Source organism: Euprymna scolopes, chromosome 1 (assembly GCF_053919585.1).
Source record: "Euprymna scolopes isolate OS-2025 chromosome 1, ASM5391958v1, whole genome shotgun sequence".
Lineage (NCBI taxonomy): Eukaryota > Metazoa > Mollusca > Cephalopoda > Sepiida > Sepiolidae > Euprymna > Euprymna scolopes.
The window spans coordinates 57,583,666-57,611,551 of record NC_136482.1 but is presented as its reverse complement, the minus strand read 5'-3'; positions in this window follow the sequence as shown (position 1 = coordinate 57,611,551).

Below are 27,886 nucleotides of genomic sequence, written 5' to 3'. Positions count from 1 at the left end.
GTAAATATTTCCCTTTGGTCTTAATCTAGACATAATGTTGTTTCTTTAAATTATTCTGAATTAACAGAAACGCCGTGTTTAATCGATTATTCAAGAAATAGAGGAATAATTTGATTCTTATTCATGAATGAGCCACAAACGTCGACAATTTCGCAAGGTGTCTGCTTATTTACCGGTTATCATTTTATCTCTTTGCTACCCTTCCATTCCATTTATAACAACTACTATGATGATACATACTCATATTACTACTAATACCATAACTAAAATAAGAAGAACGATCAGAATCCGCGAAATTAGCAAGTTAGTAGGTCACATCAGCAATATACTTTACCTTACATGAGTAAATAATTAGAAGGAGGCTGACCTTCAATAGAATACTCAATGAAATCCTAGATTGAAGCAGATCGTGAATTAAAAATATACACTTTTCTTGACAAATATGGAGGCATGTTGTAGATATTTTGTAAAGAAACAGAACTGCAGTGAAACATTTTTCTACAGATTTTAAGTTAATGAAAGTGATTTTTAAATCAGTTAGTAATAATTTAATAATTCGTATGTATGTAATATGATTTAATAGAAACCTGTAACGTATCAACGTTTTACAACTTTTATATTTAAACAGAAAAATGTTATTCTAGCTTTTGGTTTTATATACAAGTGCTGTATATGATATTTAATCAATATTTTAAACACTATATTTATTTGTAAGAAAATCACGTTTATGTGCTAAAACGAAGAAAAAACTATGAATTTAAATTAAAAATACATTCATATCATTAGTCATAGTGAGTTTTTGTATCTATATATGCTTTTATCAATTTTTTTCTCAAATTAAAACAGCTTAAAAGTTGCAAAATCTTTAAAACGTATTCGATCTAATTATAAAAGTAAGTTATTCATGCCTTTAGTTTTAATTATGTGTATAAATCATGATAGTGTTTATTAGAGTTTCTACTTTATTTTCGGTCCTTGCCAAAAGTTTAAAATCGTCCATGTGGTTTATTTTTCCTCCGTGTAAGAGAATGTGTATCAGGCTTGGCACTTTGTATATACATGGCGATGAACAGGAATAGTGACTTTTGATCTGCATCGACTAAACACTGTTTGGTGATAATTAAATTGATATTATTGTGACTTGCACGGACAAAATTATTTCTAGAGATAACTAACGTATTAGTATTATAATTTTTTGTATTATTTACTTGAGCTGATGATAAGTAATTTAATTATATATTAATCTGCACCGACAAAACGATGGCTACCGATAAATGAATTATTAGAATTACAGATTGCGCCGACCAAATACTTACTGAAGATAACTAACTTAGTATTATTGTTGTTGTGATTTTTATCGACAAAACTCATGCTATCGATAAGTCACGTCTTAGTATTGTAGTATACAACGACTAAATACTGGCTGGAGATTACTATCTTATAAGAATTATTTATTTTATTACTTTGTAATTTGCACTGAGAAAACTCTGATTAGAAATAACAAACTCATATATCTTAAACAATTGTTTATTAGGCATTTTAATATATTCTATTTTCATTCTAGGCGAATTCAGTATTGTAACACTCGGAGCAATTTGAAATATTCCAATTTCATTCAAAAGCGAGCCAGGATAATAACACCAAGAGTGAATTAATGTATAAATAATAATAAAATAAAATAGAATAAAAATAATAACAATGATAAGAATAGTAATGAAATTGATAATGTTAATAATTTTCAAGGGAAAGATTATGGCGAGACGTGACTGTGAAGACCATATAAAAAAATGGAATACCTGAGGTAGATCTAAAATATTGAGTAAGAATTGCGCACTCAGATACCAACGAAACCACATAACTATAACCATCTAGAAATTAATAGCAATAATAATATGGGAACTGGGCCATGATTCTCTCTAGAATGTGCTGCTGCCATTGCGCACAGAAATCACTTTTTCCATTGCTTCAAACGCAATAGATGTACTGAGATTAAAACGGCTTTGAGGACTGCCTGCAATCACTGTAAAAGGGTAATGATGAACACGAGAGAGTTGTATGCAAAGTCCGTAAAGTCCAACGTGGCTGGGCAGCGGCTTGGTTCCCACCAGTTTTGGCAAATAGCAATCAGGATCCTGAAGAGAAGCGTGTGCTCTATCCCAACTACCATCAATGGAGCTGAGATAATCTCGTCAGCATCAGACAAAGCCAAATGCTTTGCACAAAACTAGCAGCTAATTCATCTCTATGCGACCAAGTCCGCACCTTCCCCCGTATTTCCTCCCGTATTAGAAAACACGCTATGCGACATACAAATATATGTGTGGGATGCTGCCAAGCTAATCAAAAACATTGATTCCAGTATAAAAACTGGCCCCTACGTCATTTCTATTATAGTACTCCAAAAACTTCAACTAGAACTAGCTCCCATACTAGCTGTTTAAACCTTGTCTTAGGAGAATTGCTTCTCAACATCCTGGAAAATCTCATCCGTATGCCCTGTATTTAAGAATTCAGGTGACCACTCATTTTCCTCTCTTGCACAGACTTATAAGTCCCCTGTACGTTATATGTAAGTTACTTGAATCTGTGTTAAATAGAGAAGTAGTAGATCATATCAGCAAAAATAATTTTCTTAGTGACATGCAATATGGTTTCCGTTCTGCAAAATTTACAGCGGATGTGCTTACGGTCATTTCTCATAGGATTAGCAAAACTCTCCACGGAGTCTTCCTTTCTAGGGAAATTGCTCCTGACATATCAAAGGCCTTTGATAGGGTATGTCATAAAGGTCTACTTTACAAGATCTCCAGCTATACCATAGCTGGAAATGTTTAAGTTTTTAAATCATTTCTGATAGGTTCATAAGAGTAGTGGTTGATGGGCAGAAATCGGAAGTTCGTAGTATTAATGCTGGAATCCCTCAGGTGTCTATCCTGTGACCAATACTCTTTCTGATCTATATCAATGATCTTCCAAATCACATTCTTAGATCATTCGTAGACATTTTTGCTGACGACACTACTATCTATGGCAGCACATAAACGGCCCTAAACTGCCAAGTTCTCTCTATTTCTCTCTCCTATGATCTTGAGCATGTGGTAAAATGGGTGAGAAAGTATCTGGTTACTTTCAATGTATCTTAAACCAAGCATCTTTCTTTGAATCATTAACTTTCTGACCCCCATATGGCATCAACTGAAATGAATCGGGAGGCTCCAGGATTTGACAAGTTTCTGGGCTTAGCCTTTCCTAAAATTGTATACGTACATCAAATCCATTGCCAAGGTCGCTGGAAAAATGATGTGATCCTTCTATCAGTCCAGTAGATATCTCTGCTGCTGCAATTCTCTACCTATATAAGAGCCAGGTGCGTCCAAGGATGTATTATTGCTGTCACATCTGGGCAGGAGCTGCTAGAAAGATCTTATCCTGTCTTGACCGAGTTCAGATGATACTGCGTAGCCTAGTAGGGGGGGGGCTTTTCCCTGCAATCTCTTTCTTACAGAATATACGTTGCGAGCCTGTGCCTGTTTTATCGTCATTTTCATGGCAAGTGCTCGTCTGAGCCTCGATTTAAGCCTCCCTTCGCCAAACATTCACGAGAAACACTCCTTTGGGTGTAAACACTATCAATAATTCCCCCATGTTTTATATGTGCCTAAACCTAAACGCAGATTAAATGAACAATCTTATTTCTAAGAACTTCACACCTGTGGCACTTTATTTCAGTGCCACGGTTGCTAACATACTCTCAAAATGTACACTTCTAACGGTTACTGTGATATAGTCCTTTGATCACTGTACACTCTTTATCATTTATCCTCGAATGACTTATGGGCCTTGATAACTGGTGATTCCTTTGTAAAATAAAAGAAAATAAACACACGCGTACTATATCAAGTAACAATTTTCTAATATTATTAGACACATTGATGATACATGCTGTTACAGGTGTAGTTCCTGATGATTAATCAGGAACTACACCTGATTTAATAATAACAATTAACACAACAGCAACTAAAACAACAACAACAACAATAATAATAATAATAATAATAATAATAATGATGATGATGATGATGATAATAATGATAATAATAATAATTACAGAAAGTGGAATCCGAGGAATAGCTGCAAAAAATACAACGCCTAACGATAATGAAAACGGCTGAAATATTAAGGAAAACCCTTTAATGCGGATACTAATACAAGAATAAACTATAATTAAGAAGCGTTACAGGGAGTGAAGAACACCGAAGCTACATATCTACAAGTACTGCACCACCATCACACATCCTCTTTCATTGTTTCATCACCGACCCCCCCCAAAAAAAAGAAAAGAGATACCAAAGAGCTGAGAAGGATCAAGGAGGATAGAAAGACACAGGGGGACCGCTGACCAGACCTCCGCTGGACAAGCGCAAAAGGAACTGGGACCTTGGGGAGGCTTAGTGCCACTCAAATTCCAGTATAGACCAATGACCACTGTCAGTGCGAAATCAATGGTAAGAAGCTGTTGCGATGACACAAATTTATTTGCAAATGCTATCGAAGGCGGTGGAAAGAGCTGGCCGTCTGGGGAGATTTGTTGTCACGCAGCTTCCAGAGAACACCACAGGTATCCAATCAGATCTTTTGTTGACTTGTGTGAAAGCTCCATGTAAGCCAATAATAATGATTACAGATACAATTCTGAAAAGCACACACAAGACAAGACTTTGGGAATTAATGAAAGCCAATTCTATCAAAATATAAACCGATTAAAAATACGACCAGAATAAGCGACACGCCTGAAACAAAATACTACTGGTGCCACGAACGGCTAGTCACAGCGAATCGAAAAATGCGATCAAGAAGGTAATCAGCAAGGTAATCATACGAAATATGCCAAACTGGAATAGTAGGTCACGGCGGAATACATGCATAATTGTTATAAAAATTCACATGACATGAAAGGCTTACACAGAACATGTACAGATGCATTAAGGAAAGAAACGTGCTGTAATAAATGGCCAAATGTACAAAAACACTGTTCTAAAAATACGCAGAAAAAAACATCCTCAGAAAATGCAGACTAACACAATTACTGCTTACACAAGCCTAGTCTGCCACCACAAAAAATGTTCGAGATAATTTCAAGAAAATAAAAATATCGAGGAGAGAATGTACGAACCAACATTCACTATAAGTGTACGAAGAATGTTTGTTTTTGCTGAAACTTATTGCAGAAATATGAAATGGCCGGTGCTAGCAAGAATCATTTGTTTGGTTAACGTCAAGTTATTGGCACTGTTTAACGGAAGAGGTTGAGCATAATTGAAATGTAATGAACCCTGTTGTAATTCAAAATAAGGAGAACCAAACCGCCACATTAAAAGGAGATATCAATTATCTTTGGTACCGAGTGAGTACATAAATAATAATAATAATAATAATAATAATAATAATAATAATAATAATAATAATAATAATAATAATGGAATGCTATTACAGAAGTCATCCATAGACAGAGGGCATCGCAAACGGATGAAAGAGTTATAATTGAAGAATGCCGCCCTTTTTGTGTAAGGGTAACAATAAGCAGGCATCACACACTAAATGAGGGTCAAGAAGGATGTAAAAACCGAGGAGAGAAAGCCATCCGTTAAAGGAGTGCAAAAAGGTCTGTGACCTCGGGAAGGCTTATTGCCACCCAAATTCAAGGGAAGATCAATTGTCGCCGCCAACAAAAAATCAATGGTAAGCGGCTGCTGCGGTAATGCAAATTCTGTTGCAAAAGTTATCGAATAGTTGGAGAGTTCAGGAAATCGGGGAGACTTGTTGTCACTCAAGGAAACAGCAAAAGTTGTTCTCAAAGAGCAATCTTTGGTGATGGCTTGTGTGAATACTCCTGGTGAGCAAATAATTAAAATAATAAATGTAGTTCTGTTGGTTACGTCTCACGAAAAAGCAGCGAAACCCCTTTTTAAATCACTCGCGTTTCCAAACAAGGAACTACAAAGATCAAATATTTTCTTAAGAATATTGTGATAATGAACGCATCAGAGAATCGTAAGAATTTAAGTACTGTTTCAGAAGAATTGATACTACACACTGTGTACATACTAACACAAACATTATTTGGATAATAACCTCACGCATTGTGGCACTATATATTAATGCCCCGGTTTACTGGTTATTAGATGATTTGGCCGTAGGCGGAGGGATACATAAACAACCAGAAAGCAATCCCATAATTCCCTTCCTTCTCTTTCTCTCTTTTTCGTCCGGGCAGCATGGGTTAAGCACGTGTTATTTTCACTTTCTGTAAACGAGAGGGTGCCATCCTCTCTGCCTCAACACTAGTTAAGCTAAGTTAGTTTTAAAGAAGTAATGGTGAAAATCAATTTGTGATCTGTAAATTTTGCGTTAATATTGTAATATATATATATATATATATATATATATATATATTGTATACATTTTATAAAATAAATAGTTAATTATATTTATAATATATTACGCGCGCTTTCCGTCGTGTGTCGTTCTTTCAGTCTGCCATAAATGTCTGCATTAAAGAATAAAGCGACCCCGAGGACAATAAAGGTTCAAACTAGAATGTCACTAGATTAAAGACATCTTGAGGGAATGAAGGGGTCACACGCCCATATCCAACATCTTAGGTAAGCTTTCCTCTTGATACTCATACCCTATTGACTGGCCCATCGTCACATCATCATAATGGGACCATTTCTAAGACATTTTGTGTAACACATGGGTTTGTCACACACTAGTCGCCGGCCGATAATGTTATAGCATACTTCTTACCTGCAACACCAACGAGGCGTAATTGCTATAATTCTCGTTGTACGTCACCACGATATTCTTGTCCTAGGACACCCAAAAGTCTGGGATTTTACCTCAAAACAGTTACAGCACATGCATCTATTGCGTGCATCAGATTTTACCTATGCAGATTTCATTTCACAATTAGCTTAACCATTCTAAGCTACTTCTTCCTGACCTTTTTTTGTTATGTCCTTATTAATGCTGCATACACTCTCCAACACGCACAAATGATTATACCCAACCTCCTCCATTTCCATTATAATATCTTTATTTAGCAAAGCAGTGCAATTCAAATACAAATTTTCGCCGCGCTTAATTACCAACACTGCACATATAACAAACATAGATTCCATCCCGATGTCATTAGATTATGCCCGAACAAATTCCTCAAACATCTACTCTTTCTTCTTATTCCAAATAAATGCCTTCAAATAATCTAAAAACAGCAGGATGACGAGGCGCTGGGTACCAGTCTATTTCTTCCTTCAAAAGGATGCGCAGTTGCATTACCATTTCAAAAAAGCAGATAAATGATCAACGTGGTATATACTCGATCTCAAGCAAACTTTGCCAAGCATCTTATTATTAGCTCCCAGACGAGGTTTCCACGGGGCCATATCATTCTTTCGTTGCGTGCGATATTGTCTAGCAACATCCATCATCAACATTATTTAAAAGGTCAATGTAAGAGGGATTATGTATTCCTTTTTCAGGAAATGAGTAATGTAAACTAGTCTCCTTCCTTTTTGCATCATGCAACTATGCCTTCTCAATCAATTGTTTACCGTTAGTATATATTGACCGCGATTTCATCGATTTTCTTCACCAGAGAAAACGCCTTTGTTATAAAAGTTGGGCATAACTTCATCAGCAATAATTTCAGTTCAACAACTTACAAACTACTTCCCGACATGCGATCGGTCTTTTACTGCTGGCAAGAGTTCCCATCGCAGGATCCTTCCTAATCAATGCCGTCACCTCCCAAGCAAGCAAATTAGGAAAATCCACATAGTCAAGCACACATTCATGGCAGCAGCGTTTGATCTTTAAAGACATTGGAACTGCATAAAACATACATTTTTCTTTCCACCTAGACAAGGTACATTCCAGCTCATTTTTCGTATACCAGGGGTCACGAGATCAGGGTATATTAAAATGTTCTCTATCTTCTGAATCATTGAGAACCTTGCTCTGGAATCTCTTAACCAGCGAACTTCATCATTGTAACGCTTTTCGATGGACAAAATCTTATTCGAGAATTCCTTTGTCTCATATGCATTGGAATGTCACTTTCACCCGCCTTACTACTACTTATACAGATGGGACTAGTTGTTCCAGAAAATGTTGTTTTCCAGAAAAAAACTATTATTATCAACAAAAGTCATTATTTTCACACCACCAGCAATAAATATCTCTTTTACTATTGCAAGATTTGTCAACCACCATCTTTTCTGTATTGCATACCTACTTATAATCTTGCAATTGTCCTGACATTTTTTTCGTTTCTTTTTCAGCTGCATCGCACCATGCACATCTTCGTGATCTCAGTACGAGGTAAACGTTTCTTTATTCTAAATAATATATAACTAAACCAAAATCAGAGCTCAAACTCGATTATCGTCTCCAATGCGTTCCCCTATTCTACTGATATTACAGTCTAAGAACAAGAATCACCTCTGACCTAAAGCCTTCGTACGTCTTATTGTCAATTCCTCGAACCATATCATCTCATACGTCGTCACACGTCTGTTCCGTCTGCCTGCTTCCCACCTGACTACAACTTGGATGTCTTCAAGTCCAACGTTAACAAATTCCTAATGAACCGCCCCCTTAAGTAAACACTTCATCAAATCTCCACACTAACGTAATGTACTTGCAATAACCCTTATCCCTGTGTGGCTTCCGGGCCTTGATAAGTGGTGACCACTGTGTAAAAAAATCAAAAAAAGAAAAGACTATACCAGTACTATCATTAGAATAACTTTAATCACTTTAATTTCCTTTTATATTTCGTCTCAAACAATACCTGCAATCTCATCCATAGCCACTACTGTGGTATCTTCAGTTTTATAGCAAACTCGCCACACATTTGCCCCTTTTCCCTGATTCGCTATTTTTCCTGTCTTGTTCAGATAGAGCCAGCGGATTTGATACCATAACTTCTCACAAAGTCTTCCCACAGCAACCATTTTCTCCATCTGCCCCTGTTAATGTAGATTCACTTTTCCTACTCCTTAGAGGTTTTACTCACTCCTCGCCAGCCTTTATCACCTCTATAACTACTAATATGCTCATAATGTTAGGCAGTTGACGGATGACAATAGGGCCCATCCTAGTGAACAGTTAGACACCTGCCGGAGTGAGACATTTACAATATTTTCACCTATATTCAGGTTGTCGTTTTCAAAACTTTAATTAGATATTCTGTCATATATGCTATTGAGGTAATACCACTACATATAATTTTATTAAACCATTACCCCAAGGAGATATAATAACCCCCTCCAAAGGTTTCTTTAGTGGATTCTTATGGCACAACAGGACAGTGGTTGGTACATTATAATTAACAAAAACAGTGATATAGCAAGAATAGCAACAATAGCATCACGACTACTACTACTACTACTACTACTACATATAATAATACAAATAACAATGACAATATTGGCAATGGTTATTACAATGCTGATACTAAATAAGTATGCAATTTTAAATACTGTTATTTTAATTAAATTAGAATAATTCAAATAGCAATAATAATAGCAATAATAATAATAATAATAATAATAATAATAATAATAATAATAATAATAATAATGTACATAGATGATTATGAAACTGTTACAAAAACCGGAGACGAGCGCGAGACGCTAATCAACACAACCAGCATCTTCAGCCAGAATGTTCGAATGGAATTCGGAATGAAAATTGCACATAGCTGATCATGAGAAGAGGAAAACTGAAAGCAATAAAATGTATGATACAAAACTTAGATGAGGACAGAAGGTCAACATGATAGCTATAAATATTTAAGTGGTCTAGAAGCAGACACCATCAAAATACATAAATGAAAGAGAAATATGTACATCAGAAGAAAAAAAAACTGTTTAGTAGAAACATAATAAAAGGTAAAAAAAAAACTTATAACACAAACAGGTTATATGCCACCCGTTCTTAACCGGATTTAGCTCGGGATATAGTTTTGTGCTACGCTTTTCTGAGTACGCGAAGCCTAAAAATTTCAACAGTTATTCTGGTCACGCAGAAAAACTCTGAAAGCACGATAATCTGGCCTGATCGTCTACACAAAAGCAGGGTTTTACGAGGTTTTTTCTTTTTTTTTTTTTTTGGTTATTCCGTTTCAATAAGAATACTCCACTGATCCAGGGTTGTATTTGCTAATGATCCGCGGGTCACAGCTGTCTCTCCGTCGTCGAGGTAGGCATTCCTTTCCTGATAGATGGTTCCTGAAAAATAATTCCAGCTGACCGTCCGGTCTGAGAGCAATGCGAACTCATTCACAGGAATAATATGTAAAACTCCTATCTTTAGTTTTCTTTTTTACGAAAATGATATAAGCGGGGAATATGTAACTACAAAGTTCTTAAAAAACACTGTACAAAGATAAAAGTATAAGTACTGGGAATGAAATTACTTCGGAGTTGACACTCAACACATTTCCGTCCGTTGCATACAAAATCTAGTAAAAGCAATATGTAGTAACAGCAGTGCATATAAAGAGCAAATGGACAGTTTAAAAGAAACCTTACACCGAAACAACTGCCCAGAGAACATGACATTAGCTCCAAGAAATCTGGACCAGGCGCAAAACAGAACAGCATTTTACCATATATAAAGGGCTTGTCTGAAAAACTTTAACGAATATGTAATCCATATGACATTAGCGCAGTATTCAGGAGTGATTCAACTCCGGGGAAACAGCTTTTGAGAGTCAAGCCCTCTACAGAAAAAATCATGACTAATAACTGGTTATATGAAATTCCATGTTAATGTACAAAACTATACAACGGTGAGACATGTCGTCCACTAAAAGTAGGGTTAAGAGAACAACGAAAAACCGTAGTACCTGGATGAATGAACAAAATTTATACGATTTGGGGACCATTAAATATAAAAAGAATTGCTAATATATAAAAAATAATAAGTAAAATCATTAATATATATATATATATATATTACAATAGAAAAATGCGAACATGAAATATAATACCGTTAAACATGGAAAACATAAGGATCAGATATTCTAGTAAAAAATATAATATATTAATAACTTTGAACATGTCAGCATTAGCAATTGATTGTATAATGTTAAATTGAATTTAAAAAATCTTAATGCTGCAATATTTTAAGTTATAAATTTATAATATTTTTACTAGAATATCTTACTCATTTTTTTATTTCCATGTTTAATCATATTACGTTTGATGCTCACATTTTTCAATGTAATCCATGATTTGTAAAACCTTCCAGTAATTCATGTGTTCTTTGTTTAATTTAAAAAGAATGTTTCCCTTATATACATAACATACACATATGTAAAAAAAACATGTAAAGCAGTCGTCTGCTTTCATTCTTCCTTTTTCCCTTATAATTTCTATTTTCGAGTGAGCTGTGAATTAGTCGCACCACTAATCTTGACGCGACGGGCTTGCTATGGAAACCAGTCATAAAAAACGTCGTTCACCTCCTTAGGAACTTTTTATGATTTTGAACACAGGTAACTCATCATAACTTTTGTTTTACTGAACCAAAATGGAATTTCCTTTTCACAATATAGCTGAGAAGCTGATCCATAAACTGTAATAATTGTTTGAAATTTGCGGTGAAGCTTTAAAGAAGTTCTAAATGACTAAAACTGACACTTTACCATATATTCAAACACTGCCATGTTCGAATGATAGATATACATTAACATATAGTAATAATTAGTAATAAATAGTGATATTTACAACAGCATCACAATAGGCTATAACCTAAGCCGATGTATCACAAGTAGGAATTTTAAAATTACTAGGATGATAGCAACATGGTAACCTAGCGAGCAATTACTAATGGAATTTTCAGAATATAAGAGAGGTTATATAATGTTTTCACAGTCAAACAATTTCGCAGCTCACAAGACCTATTACGTTGCTTGGCTGTAGGAATAATTATATAATCTCTCACATTCTGAAAATTATATATATATATATATATATATATGTATATATATATTGCCAAAAAAGGTGGTATAGTTATGGATATATATATATATATATATATACATATATATATATATGGATATATATATATATATATATATATATATATATATATATATATATATATAACTGTACTACCTTTTTTGGCAATTTTATGAGTTACAACTCTCAGTAAATACTGGTCAAATCCTACAAATAAAAGCTCGTTAGTAAGGTTATGACCTGAATTGTGTAGTGCGCGATGGGACATCCTCATTTTAGGCCGCATAGTTAGGTGATATCCATGATTCGGTACCTATTTTTACATATTTAGCTTTTATAAAAAAGCAAACAATCATTTGAGTTTTACAAAGTAAGGTTTTTGACAGTGTTTAGCTTAATTCCTGTAATGGTAAGTTTAAATGCTGCAGTTTATGTCGCACATTACATGTGTCGCACATTAAATGTTTCACTCATTGGTATTTTTTTATCTAAGTTCTACATTTGAAATGCCTAATGTCTTTTATTTCTCTCTCCTTTATGGAGGAGAGACTAAAACTTGCCAATATGATTTCAAACTATCTGAAATGACAGCTAAGGGAAAGTTTTTTCTAAACATTTTAGATTACTCTTAATGCTTGTCTATAGATTTATTGAAATAAATAGGTGGAATATATCCGTTGAAATATAGAAATCATTTAACATATATTTATTTCACAACATTTTTAGACAAGCATCAGGAATAATCTAAAAATTGGAAATTAAATCTCCCCTTGCTGTCATATCACATCATTTGAAATTATATTAGCAAGTACTTGTCTTCCCTCCATTAAGGCCATCGGGACTAGAAAGATGCACAAGGACTATAGCCAAATTTAAGCCGAAGGAAAACGCTTTACATGTCTTCAAGAAGACGTTAAACGTCCTGTTTACGGCAGTCGAAAAAATTGATAAAGAACTGGATCAGCTAGAAAAGGCCAGAATACTATCGATAGTAACTCCAAGGAAAGAGCTTCTCCTACTGTATGCATAAAGGAAAAGACCGACCATGTTCAGGTCTGTGCGGATTTTACACGGGTCTGAACGCCGCTTTGAAAGATTACCACTACCCTTTTCCCTATCGGTATTCAACAAACTCAACAGCGGTACAATATCATCCAAGGTGAAATTAAGTAACATATATCTTCACATCTCTGTCGTGGTGGAATGTTCTAAACGTCTCTTCATTAATACACACAAGAGCTTCTGAAAATTTTAGACATTTTCACTTGCGACGTTTTAGCAGGTCATCAATATCATGCTGGGTGGCTTTAACATGGGCCTACTTGGACGATATCGTTATTACAAAAGACGAACATTTTAGAATATACACGAGATCTTTTAAAGAATTCAAACTTCGGATTTAAAGTAAAATAAAAATGAAAAGTAGAGTGACTGCTTCATAAACGAGATAAATATCTCAGTCACATGATCGATGCCATAAATAACATGCCTGCTTTCAATCATATACAAGCGCTCCAGAGCTTTCGGAGACTGATAAATATCTATCAAGTTTTCGTACAGAACATGCATGCGCCTCATTGAATTAACTAGAAACGCCAGATAGTGAACCCTTGAATGTCAAATGGCGTTTGAAAAAAGCAAGGATACTCTAATATTGGATATGTTTATTACACATTATTTCTTAAAGCAAGAAAAATAGTAGCGAGTGACACAAATCCTTAATGTTTTTGAGTTTTATACTACATTTAATGTCCGGCGATAGCAAAAAAAAAACATCACAGGGCATCCAGAATACTACTGTTATCTGAGAGACAGTACTCGGAAATTTAGAAAGAAGCTCTAAGTATCATATTCGCTGTAACTAACTTTCATAGATACTTACATAGCAGAACTGTAACGTTACAAACCGATCATATGCCGTTACTTATGATTTTAGGATAAAATAAAGCTTACCGACGTATACTGCCAATGGATTTCCCAGATGGTGTAAAATTCTACTAAATTATAATTTTAAATTGGAGTAGCTCCCATCGAAAAAAATTACCATGCTGATAGCCTATCGAGAATGATACCAAAGAAAAAGGGTACTTTCTGAGGATTGCGAAATTGCTGCACTTCGTACCGTACATTTAAAGAGCAGCAGAAAGAGACGACTTTATCTACGATGTTAAGTGAAAGATCGCTATGAAAGACAACAACGTTCCAGAAAGTATTCGCATTTTGACGATGCATACTATATAGCGAAAGAGAGGTAATTCCGAAATATCTCATGAAAAGAATTCTACAGAGTTTTTACACAGGACAACCAGGGGAAAAGTGAATAAAAAACTTAATGAGAAGTTATGTCTACTGGTTTAACATGTACAAAAACATAATGAAGACGATTTATTTTTGCAGAGCTTGCGCTCTGGCAACAAAAGCACCAACTATAACATTTAAACCGTGAGCGAAAACTTACCTGCTCTGGTTAAGAATCCACGTAGATATTTTGTCTTCTTTCGATTTTTATAATTACTAAATCTGCATAGAGATATTGGGGGGATACGAAAGCACATTTTGTTACTCTTTTTATCATCTTCAACAAAACTCACCGATTAGCTTTCCTCGCACCTATTATATTTCTCTTGGTCGATACTCCTCTTTGTTTATGGCCCGTTCTAGATTTTTATCGGGAACTAATATATCAATCTGTCAGTAATTTTGCCTTGATCATTTTTATAATATGGTGAGAGAATAAAGTATTATTGTATCTGCTCGTTCTACAATTAACATATATCGATAGAGGTTTGTATTACATCTCTTTTTCTCTAAAAAATACTGCGCGATCTGGTTGAATGAGCTTATAAAGATTAGAATTTAAGTTATTTTTATAATATTTAACTATTCTGATCGGGGTGTTGCATGAAGCCTTGTTATGATGACAAGTATCTATTTATTGTTTTATCGATTCGGTGGGTTAAGGATTAGAAAAGATTTGTAAGGATTAGTATTCATGCAAATATTTCACCATATTCACGAATCAATTTGGCATAAACCACATATTCTAAGTTTAAAGCGTGTCACAGTTACCAATTCGTGACATGTTTTCATTTCTAGTAAATTTCTTTATGTATTACTCATCCATATTCTCGTTCGGTATTGGTTACTTTATAAACTTATCCAACCTGCAGCATTTCTAGTTAGACAAAAGGAGAGGTTGAACACAGATAGTTCACAATTCTTAGCAAACCCGACGATGGCACAAAGTTCAAAACTCGGATAATTCCGAGCGTACTGTTGTCAGCATCTAGTGTACGAAAGAATGATTATAATTCATTTGGGTCAACAGAGCGTCCCTGTTGTATAAATAAAAATAGTTAATAAACCTCCAGGATGTCTCCCAGTGCCCCTGTAAAACTTCTGGGTTTGTCAGTTTGGGCCTATTTCTGTAAAATAAACTTTCCCTTCAAAGGTTCCAAAATACACACCGACAAACGAAGTGATTAATCTTTGGAAATGAAATGTATTATAGGGACATTGGATAAAATTAAGACAATTAAAAATACTGTTTATTACAATCGAACTCATGCACAAAAAATCTTTACATTATTTGCTTTATCTTTTTGAAGGATGTCGGCGTGTTAGTGGTATTTTTCGTAGCGTTTGCCGTTTTCGGTATTATTAGGCATCTAGAGAAAGATTATAGGATGTAACTTATGTTCGTGCGCTGTTGTTCGCGACCAGGCATCTAGGTTGCGAGTTGGGTGGTCGGTTTAACTTGTGACAGCGTTTTCAATTTTACTTTTAAAAAAATGAGCAATGAACACTTTCTCTTGCATACAAATAGCTCTTTTTTTCTTCTTTTCTTCCTTTAATTTTTCGCCGAGTCCCGTAAAATTAGTGTGTTATTTTAGACGAAATCTCTATTGTATTTATTTTTGAGATAGGTGTTTTCATTGATTGAGATTGTCGGACTGACTTCCTTATCTTGGTTGTAATCGTCACAAAAGAAAAAAAGGCCGATATGCCGTAATGAATGATAAAAGAGATACGGTCAGTTAAAAAAAAAACTACCCACGAATATTTCATTCATGAATAAAATAAAAACAAATAGAAAATAGGACAGTGTCATTCATAAAAATGTGTGTTAATGCCTGAATTGTTTAGAGAAACTGTCAATCATAATAAATAACAATTAAGTGTCAAAAGTCGAAAGTACATTTAAAATTCTCGAGTATTAAAAGGAAGAATAAATGAATAAATAAATAAAATAAAATACACTATAGAAAAAAAAGATGCAGAAATGAAATCAAATTTATGCATTGTATATAATTTTCGGCTTTTTAGTGTGTTTTAATTGTTCTGGTCTTTGAAAAAGGGACAATTTTTTTGTTTTGTGTCAATGGACTTTTGAAAAGTATAATGTAACGAATTTTTATTATTTTTTGTGTTTTGTTGCAAAATGTTTAAATGTATTAAGGTATTTTCTTTTGGAAATGTGTTTTAAACAATATTGTAAATTTATACTTAATGTAAATATTATTGTTTTCACAGCAAGAATTCAAAGTTAACAGTAAATATACATTAAATTTAAACAGTCTTGGAGAAAATAAATCTAGTTAAGACGTATGGTTGGCTTACAGAATCAGTTAGAATTTTAGAAGGGGGACAAGAATTAAAATTACGTAAACGGGTATTTAGAGAGTTTTTAGATGTGATAAGCCGTAAGAAAGATGTTTTTTTTTACCATTTGTTTTTTTTTGTTTTTTTTTAGGGATCCTATAATTTTTTTTCCAAGAAAAGTGACTTGGTAGGGATTGATAAGCACAAGATGTGCCTCTACACGAAAAATTTGGGAACCTTGTTAATTAAGTGCTTAAAATAAGCTGGTTGCACGTAACGACTCCAAGCAAGTGGTAAGACTTGCCTTAATTAATAAACAGGCGTTGGAAAGAATACGAAAATTCTTAAAGGGGACCAGTAAACCGATGATAGGTAGTCCCGAGGCAACCACATATAGCTAATGAAGTAAGAGACAGGCAAAAATATGCCGTAGATAACGTAAGAAAGATATAACCTTGTATTCTTTAGAGACGCATGAATGTGGGATATATCTGCTGGATCTTTGTTAGGGGAAGTTTCAAGAATCCAAGCAAGGAAATCCGAGTGAATCCGTATGAGAGAAAAAAGGTATATCTTGATAGTTAGAGCCAACCAAGAAGATTGGTTATGAGCTTTGGAATGTCCCGTATAAGATAGTTAGAGAATAAAAAAAAACAAAGCCATACTTGATAAGACTAACCATGCGGGAAGAGACGATCAGGACACTTTGGGGACGAAGGAAGTCGTCCATTTCGAGGGAGGCGGAAACCTCTAGTCTGCGGCATATAGGTGGGTGGAAAGTAGCTGATGTGAATCATAGGTAAAGACCCTACACCCAAAAAGTAAATGCCAAGAAGATCAAAAAGGTTCTGATCTTATAACAATATAATAATTGTGAAGTTGGCCGAGGAGGGCTGACTGAAAGAGATTTTTCTTAAGCCTGATCTTTCCTAGCTGTGTGGTTGGGTAAATGTAGAAAAAATGTACTGAATTTAAAAATGCATACATTTTTTATGTGAAATATGGAAGGGAGGCAGGTTACATGATAAGGGCTGTCCCCTTTTCATGTAAGTAGAAAAATAGAGAGATTTAGTTAAAATGAAAATGAAATAGCATAGGCGAAATTCGAACCTCGTAATTTAGGTTTAGAAATAGATTACGTGTGAGAATTAGAAAATTGAATCTAAAACAAACGATTGTTTAGAATAGAGATAAAATAGTTTCAAGAAAAGAATGCGCACTCTCAATTTTGTTATGAAAATTCAATTGAAAGAATGCAGCTACAACATAATTTAATAAACATGTGTTTAACATATTGGAAATATAGGTTATTGAGAATATAGGTTAAAATTCCTTTTGTAAACAAAGAAAAAGGTTTTGGACACGCATGTCCAGAACACGTGAAAGAAGACACATTTTTTAACATGTGTATGACGTCATTGAAAAATGGGAAGTTCTAGATATAGTTAGAAACTAAGGAGAAACTGGGAGAAACTCAGAGGGAGTTTGAGAACGACAGACGATAGTCTGCTGTTTGGGATTCGAACGTCTAGAAGCGAGACGGCCACTTGTGAAACTTAGAATGAAGCTTTGAATTCTTGATGAGAAAACCACGGCCGGAAGTGAGAAGAAATAACCCCATCATGTGTTTGCATAAACGTCGTCTTTTTGTTGTGATTCTACCGAAAGATAAAGTGAAAATTGTTATTATATGTCTATATATCTGTGTTATAAAATGTCATGACATACACATCCCATATCTACACTAAGACTGTCTGAAAACTATCTCCTCACCCAAAGAGCTTTCTTTCTCATAGCAACACTTCTAAGTATAAACATTTGATATATATACAAATCATTATAGCACGAACATCTCTCTCTCTAAGACACAACGACAAACTCTTAATAAGACTCTCTCTCTACTAAAACTCTCTAAGACCAACTCTTAATAATGAAAACATATATATAACATCAGTCCGACAATCTCAATCAATAAAATCTCTGTTATCTAAAACCAATCAGAGAATTTTATCTAATCTTCGGTTTTCAAACATTGGTCAATCCTAATCGAATTTTTCCCCCAATTCTCACGGAAAAGAAACATGGTTCAACTTGCGATAATTTTAGACACAACCTCTTGATATCAACGTGTAACTACAACTTTTTTAACGATATTAATTCTATCTGCACCTGGATTTATAAATGGTGAAACAGAAAACAATTGTAGGTTCTCACCAATGATATGTGAGGATCTCAACCAATTGACAATGTATATAAAAAGTAAATGAAATAGTTTAAAGTTATACCACGTTTTTTTAGAATAGCACTTTAGTTTGAATTTCCGAAGAAATAGGGTTGAGTCGCCGTCAATTTTCACTTCTGTCCGTGAATTCTGCGTCAATCTTCCTATCACTAGCCAATTATGGCACAGCCTAGTTATTATTGTATATGTCATTTATAATTATTAATTATTCAATAGATGTGTTTTAGGACACAAACAACAATAACGTAAGGAAGTATATAAATATCGCATTCATTCGCCAACATAAAATATATCGCAAAAAGAAATTATGTTTAAAACATGTACATTTTCAGGGACGAAAAATATATAGGAAAAGAAAAAAATTGAAAAATGCGTATTTTCAATTACTGTATAATATACGGAACAGCTTTGACTAATCGTAAAATACGCTTTAGTGCAGTATTAAACTTAAACAGTGCTCGATAAATGCCTCGAGCTAGGTAGTAAGTATATACGTAATATATATTTTTATTATTTACGATATATATATGTATATATATATATCTATATCTATATATATATATATATATATGCGTGTTAGTGTGTGTGTGTGTTGTTTACTTCGACATTGTCCCATTGACAACCGTAAACTTAATAACTCTTATCCTCGATTAGTCCTCGGGCGTTTATATGTGGTGACCCCATTTATATATATATATATATATATATATATATAGATATATATATATATCTATATATATATAACTACTTCATTTACTCACATAAAGTTAATATACGAAAGTATAGATTTATGCGTAAACTTTAAGTATTTACTTCAAAAGTGCTCAATACGTAGGTAGAGCTAGCTAGTAATTTATAATATATATATATATATATATATATATATATATATACAATGATTGTGTAATATATGTAGGTCTGTGTTTTGATAATAATCACCCGTATAAACTTAGGTTGTTTATGTTTTGAACTTTGTAGTCAAGAATTAATTGGTTACAAAAACGATCTATATATATATTTTTTAAATTAAATAATATGCATTAGACATTTATCTGGGATGTTTCTGAACATTTTTGTTAAGTATTTAAATATGCTCAAAGTTCAAAACCATTTGTCTGTTTTCTCTGAGACGGATAGTTCAGGTATTATATTACATATGATAGATTTCCTATTACATTTTTAGTTCATATTTTTTTAATTAGCACCTAAACTCCACAAGGTTCTCGCTGCTTATTATAACACTATGAATAGCTATTGTATTATACACTAGGAGATAATATGCGAGCAACATTTCTCATTTAATTAAAAAGCCTACCTCGGGTCTTTTGGAAAATATCAATAATTTCGTCGTGTAAATAAGTTAAATATTTATTAACTTTTTCTTTTTTTGGGGGGATCGAAGCTATGACAATTGTCTTTGATCCCGGCAAAAGGAACCACTAATTCAAATACAATATAATTTAACACTTATAGATAATAAATACAGGCCATGAAGTTAGAAGCCTTTCCTTTGAATAAATACTATTTGAATAATTTTGAATAAATAATTATTAGATTCGAGCATGTAGATCGTCTATGATCGCCTTATCTTTTGAAATTATTTACTGGAAGGATTAAAATTTTATGAAATGTTAAGAAAACTAACGTTACATTTAATACTGATACTCACAGTAAAAAAATTATACAGAACTTTAAGTATAAGGATTTTTCATAGTTATGGGATTCTTTCATCACACCAAACAAAGGATAATGCAACAGGGCGCAGGGGACTTCTAAAGGGTAACTGTCTACATGGAACTATTTAAGGAGATTGTTGTGTAGGGGTACACAGTGGAGATAACGCGGAGTTCATATTAGGGCACATATATAACGGGACTCATGTAATACACACATAACGATAGTGATGATGAGGGAGAGAAGACATTTATATATATATTACAGTTCTTTTAACACATATTAGAGAAGAGGGAGATACTTCACTTATGATGATTGTGGAGAGATACATAATCTTTGAAGGGTTACACAATGTTTATTATAATATGAAAAATGTACGAAATGTATGTTCACATTACATTAAAACTTCTGAAACTTAGTACAGTCAGGAAGTGCGGAGGGATTTCAAATCTTGCAGCTCGAAGAAAGATATTATTTGAGGAGATATATTCTGGAATCTATCGAAACGTACATGTGCATTTAATATCGCTTACCTAGGAGGTCGGATTTATATACGTCGAAAGCATACAATTACAAACAAGATTAGGCAACCACCGTTCATGAATAGGGATATAAATGGATACAGGACTACCTCGGTGAAAGCTAGTTTGTAGTACAATAGCGACGAATGATATTTTTGAAGCGGGTACTATGTCCTTAATGTTTGTCGTCAAGTAAATATAAGGCTGAAGAATATGAAGAATATTATTTAGTGTGTAATCAGTCAACTGATTTGTAATTTTTATCACCGCACACACATAGAAACGTAAGCTAAAAAGTAAACTATAGATTATGTTATAAAACAGAGGCACTTTTCAAATTAATATTTTTTTAAAGCACACTTGAAAGATGATACTCTACTTTGTACCTTGAACGTTAATTCATGTTATTATGAAAAATAATTCCATATAATCAAGAATTCGACAGAGGCACGTCCGAAATGAGTGTTTTCCTCTAGAACACAAGTGATTTATGATACTCAATTTTTGCATTTTTAACATTATTAATTTTAAGTGAAGCTATTATTTGCAGATAATTTTATAAAATCAACAGTAGATTATTTACAGCGCAATTAAAACTACAAAGTTACTGCGGTGAGGCAAGATTTCGCTCTGTACATTCCGTGGCAACTCATGCTAGAACAAGCTCTCAATCAATTTGATCAATAAATAGACAATTTCACGAATTTAACTCACAATAAATTATGGCAGAGTGCAACATTTGTTGATCGTCAATCAAACTGGGGAAAGTCGGCTTTCCCTGTTAGTAATATATATAAGATTAAATATGTAATCAAAATAGCGGTAACAGTATATTTGACTTCACCCAAAACCATAAACTGTAACGGGACGATAAAGCTACGAAACTACGTTCCTTTTCTTTTTACAATTACAAGAAATATTCTCGACGATAAAAATCAGGTTCTTGCTGGGTCTCTCTCGGTCGACCTAAAGAATATGGTATAATGAAGTTAAAACTAAGTAGTGACCTTTGATACATCACGAATTGAACTTCTATTTCATCACTACCAACGCTCATATGTCCACTTTGCTTCAGTTCAAATAGCTCACGCCTTTATTAAGCACCTGACTACGACAAACATCTGTGAGTGTCATATGCCTCTAACTTGAAATTGTTGACCTGCATTATATTCGTTACCAAAATTACATGCATAATTGTAAAATCGTTCCACAGCCATAAAAATGATCTAACTGCTACTGCAGTTTTCTACTTGTGCAAGAGCCAAATACGCCCAAAGATGAAGCACTGTTGCCACATGTATGCTGGAGCTCCGTAGAACACCCTTTCACACTTCGACGGGGTACATAAACTTCTCCAGTGGGCGATGACATCTCGCCTCTATATTTCCTCGTCCTTCCAGTAGAGACGCTGCGATTCTATTGCTGCTCTATTGATGCTTGTAGATGGTCTGCCATAAACATAGGCATATAGGAAGTGCATTACCTGGTATTTGACGTACTTCATAAAATGTATTTGATATCATTTCGTTTATTTTAAGTTGGACAATTGTCACTATTCTGCCATAGAAATTACAAAATAGATTAAATAAATAATTCAGTTTGACTGTCCTAAGAGATTCAATATAAAAAAATTTGATGTTCGAAACTTTGCTCGATAAATGTATTGGAAAATGAAAGCCAATGTCCATCTAAACAGTTTAAATATAATTCCAATATGAACATAGTCGTAATATAATGGAAATGATACAAATTAATTTATTGTTTTACCGCGGGTGATTTTCAGCGTAACATTACAATAGATTAGCATTTTAAAGAGAATCGTCTAAGTGCCATCGGAAAATGAATACGGAAAATAAAATCTGCATTGTCTTTAGCGGAAAATGTCCCTCGTTGATGGAATGCGTATTCTAAAAGTGATGAAAATTATGCTATCATACATAATGCATTATGGAAAATAATCTGATCACAGATTTTGGATTCTTTCCAAATAGATTATATATGAGATGAATAGATTTGAGTGCGTCATGCCTTTTTCAATCGCTTATTGCAATATTAGGGTGATATTCATATCAATATATGCTTTATTTGTAAAACACAAAATGATTGTATATTTGATATGTTTAGATTCTCAGAAATATTCAAGCTTAAACTTTATATATATATATATATATATATATATATATATATATATATATATATATACATATATATATATATATATGATTATTTAATTTAATCACACAAATTAATACAGGAAGATATAAATTTATGGGTAAAGTTTTCGTATTTACTCCAACAGTTCTCAATACGTAAGTAGAGCAAGTAGTAAGTCATGAAAATATTGCCATATATATTGTCATTTGACTGCGTCCCTTTTCGATACGAAGTAGATGTATTAAACAGTCGGATTTCGCTGCGGTTTATTTGATCTGTGTTAGCTAATAAAATGTGTGCGGGGATTTGGTCAGTTGGCAGAGTGCTTCCCTCGCATGCAATAGGCTCGGGTTTCAAATCCCCAGTTCGGATATGGCTAACTTATGAGCCCAAATTAGGGCGAAACTCCAGTCTCGGATTTCCGGTGTGTTGACTGTCATGGCTCTTGTAGGCTGCGACGTTGTTTGGCTGTATATATATATATATATATATATATATATATATATATATATATATATATGTATATGTATATATATATATATATATATATATATATCAGACTTGCAAGTATTATTTAATACTTTAATAGAATAGGATCTGACAAAGACATACTTTCTTCAAGACATACCGGATATGCAACTAAATTTTCAGTGAATCTTCTTTTTTAATAGCTCCACCTTCAAAAATTAAACATTTTCGTATCTTTACGCCAACCATCAGATGTTTAACTATTATGTGAACATGGTCTTGCCCCACAACTTTAATCAGTCCCTTGTTAAAGAGGATAGAAAATAACTGCGACTTTCATATATGTGGTAATATGTGTTGTTGTGTGTTAAAAAATAAAAACTTATTAAAATATTCAATCAAACTGGTTTTAATATATTTTTGCGACTCTTTACAAAAAAAAACATAGTAAATATATATCACAACATGATATTTATTTTAATCTCACACTCAAAAAATTAGTTTCGATAAAATACCCCGGCACTAATGAAAACGTACATTAAAAAAATTGCAGTGTCATTTTTAAATGAGCGTCATGCAAGGATGAACTATAATCATGTTTTTTGGCTAAAGATATGGCAAGTTATTTATTATATAAGTATAAGAGTAGAGTAAGTATCACCTTAAAATTAATGTTATGCGATTTTCTATTCAAATCTAAGGCTTTAGAGTCAGCAAATTATGATATCTTAAGATAGTCGCTTCTTGAATTAAATTTATCAAATGTAGATGTTATTGCTTTCTTTTTCATTTTCATATGTAAAATTTAATTATGCTCTGTAGCGCTAATGACAAATATGTCATTTTTAACGATGAAGCCCCCAATCCTAGCATGGATGAAACCCGGAATATTCTGTTTAGCTGAATCGTCATATGTATTTTATAACTTGCTCTACCTACGTATGGAGCAGTGTTGAAATAAATACTAAAAGTTTACGCATAAATTTATACTTTCGCATAAATTTATACTTTCGTATATTAATTTATGTCATTACATGAAGTACTTATATTGATATATATATATATATATATATATTTCTATATATATATTCATATGTATATATAGAGAGAGTTATATAAATAGATAGTTATATAAATATATACATGTTTTATATATATATATATATATATATATATATATATATATATATATACTAGCATTTCAGCCCGGCGTTGCCCAGGTGTTTGGATGTGTATGTTGAGCAAAAGCAGGTGGTAGTAGGAAGGCAGGCTCGAACCCGTACCGTGACGGAGGAAAAAAACGGGAAAAAGCCTGACGTCTTTGCTGTTATGACCACCGCCAAACCGGAAGTGACGAAGGTTTAAATTAAGGCTAGACAAAAAGGAGAGGATGAAAAAATATCGGCGAAAAAGCGACCTCCCTGTAGAAAACTGTCCCGCTGAAGGTGAATTTTAGACAATTTTTCGATATTTTTCGTCTGAAAGGTCCTGCTTCAAAACAATACTGATCTTTGTAAAATCCGTCGCCTCTGTCGAAATATTTTGGCAGACATGCAAACATACATACATACATACATTTATATATTGGTTACTAAAGATTTTCCACCAAAACCGATGAAAAACCTTTCCCTATCTCTGAACACACTTTATGTAAAATTTCAAATGTTTAGACCAGAAACTGTCTCAGTAATTTGGTAGAGGCCGCAGAGGTCATTTCTTTTTAACTTTGACCCCTATTATGACCCCTTAACATTTATTTTTCGGGGCTCAAATCAAGTTATTAAGTTAAATCCATGCCCAAGGAATATATAACTTAAATTTCAAGAGTTTAGACCCAAAATTGGCGGAGGAGTTAGGTAGAGTTCTCAAAGATCAAATCGTTGAAGTGTGACTTATTAACAGCCAAACTTCTGGCCGAAAATTGATCGAAAAGATTTCCGCGAATCTCAATACCCTATATATCCAATTTCGAGTCTCTAGACTTTAAATTGACAGAATTATTGCGTAGGGAAATGTACACAGACACACAGACAGATACACAGGCACGTTCACTTTTATAGATAAATAAATATATATATTTATATATATCAAATATTAGTTATTCAATGAATTTAAACAAATTTTTGAAGTGAAATGTTTGAGTCTCATATCAAAGATTTTTATTTTTCTAAGTAAGACAAAGAATCCATTAGAAATTTTATCTCCTTATTCTATAGGGTTTCGATGTCTACCATCTCTTAAGCGGAGAACATAGCTATAATGGTATACACCCTATTTTCTAAATTTAGTGACACATGGAAAACACTAATTAAAAATTGATTAATTTAAAAGTCATAGAGTAGGGAAGTAAAATACAAGGACACAAAAGTACACGGTAAATTCCGAGGTGACTGTCCTTGAATACAGCGTGGTAAAAAGATCCAAACTGTATTTTGGGTAATTCACATCATAGAGTGAAGATCCGAGGAATATTCCTGGATTAATTCTTCTTTCTGGGTCCGGTGAAAAAGTTTTTTAATAGGCCCGGTGGTACATTTCATTGATAATATTGTATTACTGGAGTAGGCTGTCTGACTGACGTAAATGAACATTTAAAATTAAAAAATGTTTAATTTCAACATTATTTTACGCGGTTAATGGTAGCAAAATTGATGCGGTCTTCGCTAATCGAGACAGAGATGTTTCGTGGTGCGGGGTTCGAATCGTTCGACGGGTGTTAATCATGACACCCTGCAGTGGAGATTCCTTAAAGAATGAAACACTAGTGTATGTAGGTATTTAATTATTATAGTAAAAAATAATTATATTTATATATATTTATATAGTATTTCCATATATACATATAAGTATCTATGTTATATATATATATATATATAAATATAGATATATGTATATATTCCTTGTGAGTTTGCCATACTATTTATAGACTAATAGCTACTATCATGATATCCATATAAGATGGTTAGAAAGAAATATCGAGCTAGACTTTATGATAAGAAATTATGACAATAGTGAGCTTCTTTCATTATATAGACGTTTATTACCACTTTACCAGAACTAGGATTATAGTGAAATAAATAGAATTAATAAACGAAGATAGAGTACTTGGATTGTTTATGTTAAATAACAGTAATCGTGTGTTAAAATAATTTGACGTACAAATAAAAAACAGAGAAAAAAACAAAAATATAGTACAGTTTTATTTTGAGTGTTTGGTTTAATTAGATCTGATTATTTCACACATTAATCAATTTTTCCAATAACTAAATATCGGCTTATTTTTCGAGGTTACCTAGATACATTACCTGGGTATATTAAAGTATTTAATATGTCCTCAGTTATCGTCTTGTTAAGGGAATAAACCAAATAATGTCGTAAATACAGAAAAAATTGAACTGAAAGTAGGATTAGTAAGCTTACAGTCAGAAAAGGAAATCATTTTATAAGCTTAATAAGTTTGATATTTTAATCATTGTCTTGTAATTTGTATAAATTGATTCACAAATCTTATTTATTTGTTATTATCATTATTGTTGGCATCATTTTTATTTTTTTGGCAAATAATTATTTCAATTTTATTTTATCAGATGAGAGCAAAAGTTAATATTTTTATTTAGTACCGGCGCTCATACCTCACACTGTGCGTCATCACAAAAACAGATTTTAATGTACAAATTAATTCGATTTTACTATTAATATTTGGCAAGCCGAAGATATTGCATCTAGCAAATTTGTATTTGTGTGCTTATTAATATACAGTGATATTTATTTGTTTTATTTTATTATCATATTTGTATCCTTTATTATTTTTATTATTTATTAACGTTTCCGTATTATTATATATTTATATATCATTTATTATTTTATTTATTTATCATTTACTACATTTAATCATTTTTTAATTATTATTTTGTATTTATTATCATTTTATCATTATCGATATCTTATCAAAAACTCTTCTATACAATGTCTAATCAGCAGTGGCGTTGTAATGGGGACGTTATTTACGCAAATACATTGTGTTTATCTATACACATTTATTACAATAGATGATTTATTTTATGTTTTTTTTTGTTTTTTTTACACAGTGATAACCACTTATCAAGGCCCGGAAGCCACTCAGGGATAAGGGTTATTGCAAGTACATTACGTTAGTGTGGAGATTTGATGAAGTATTTACTTAAGGGGGCGGT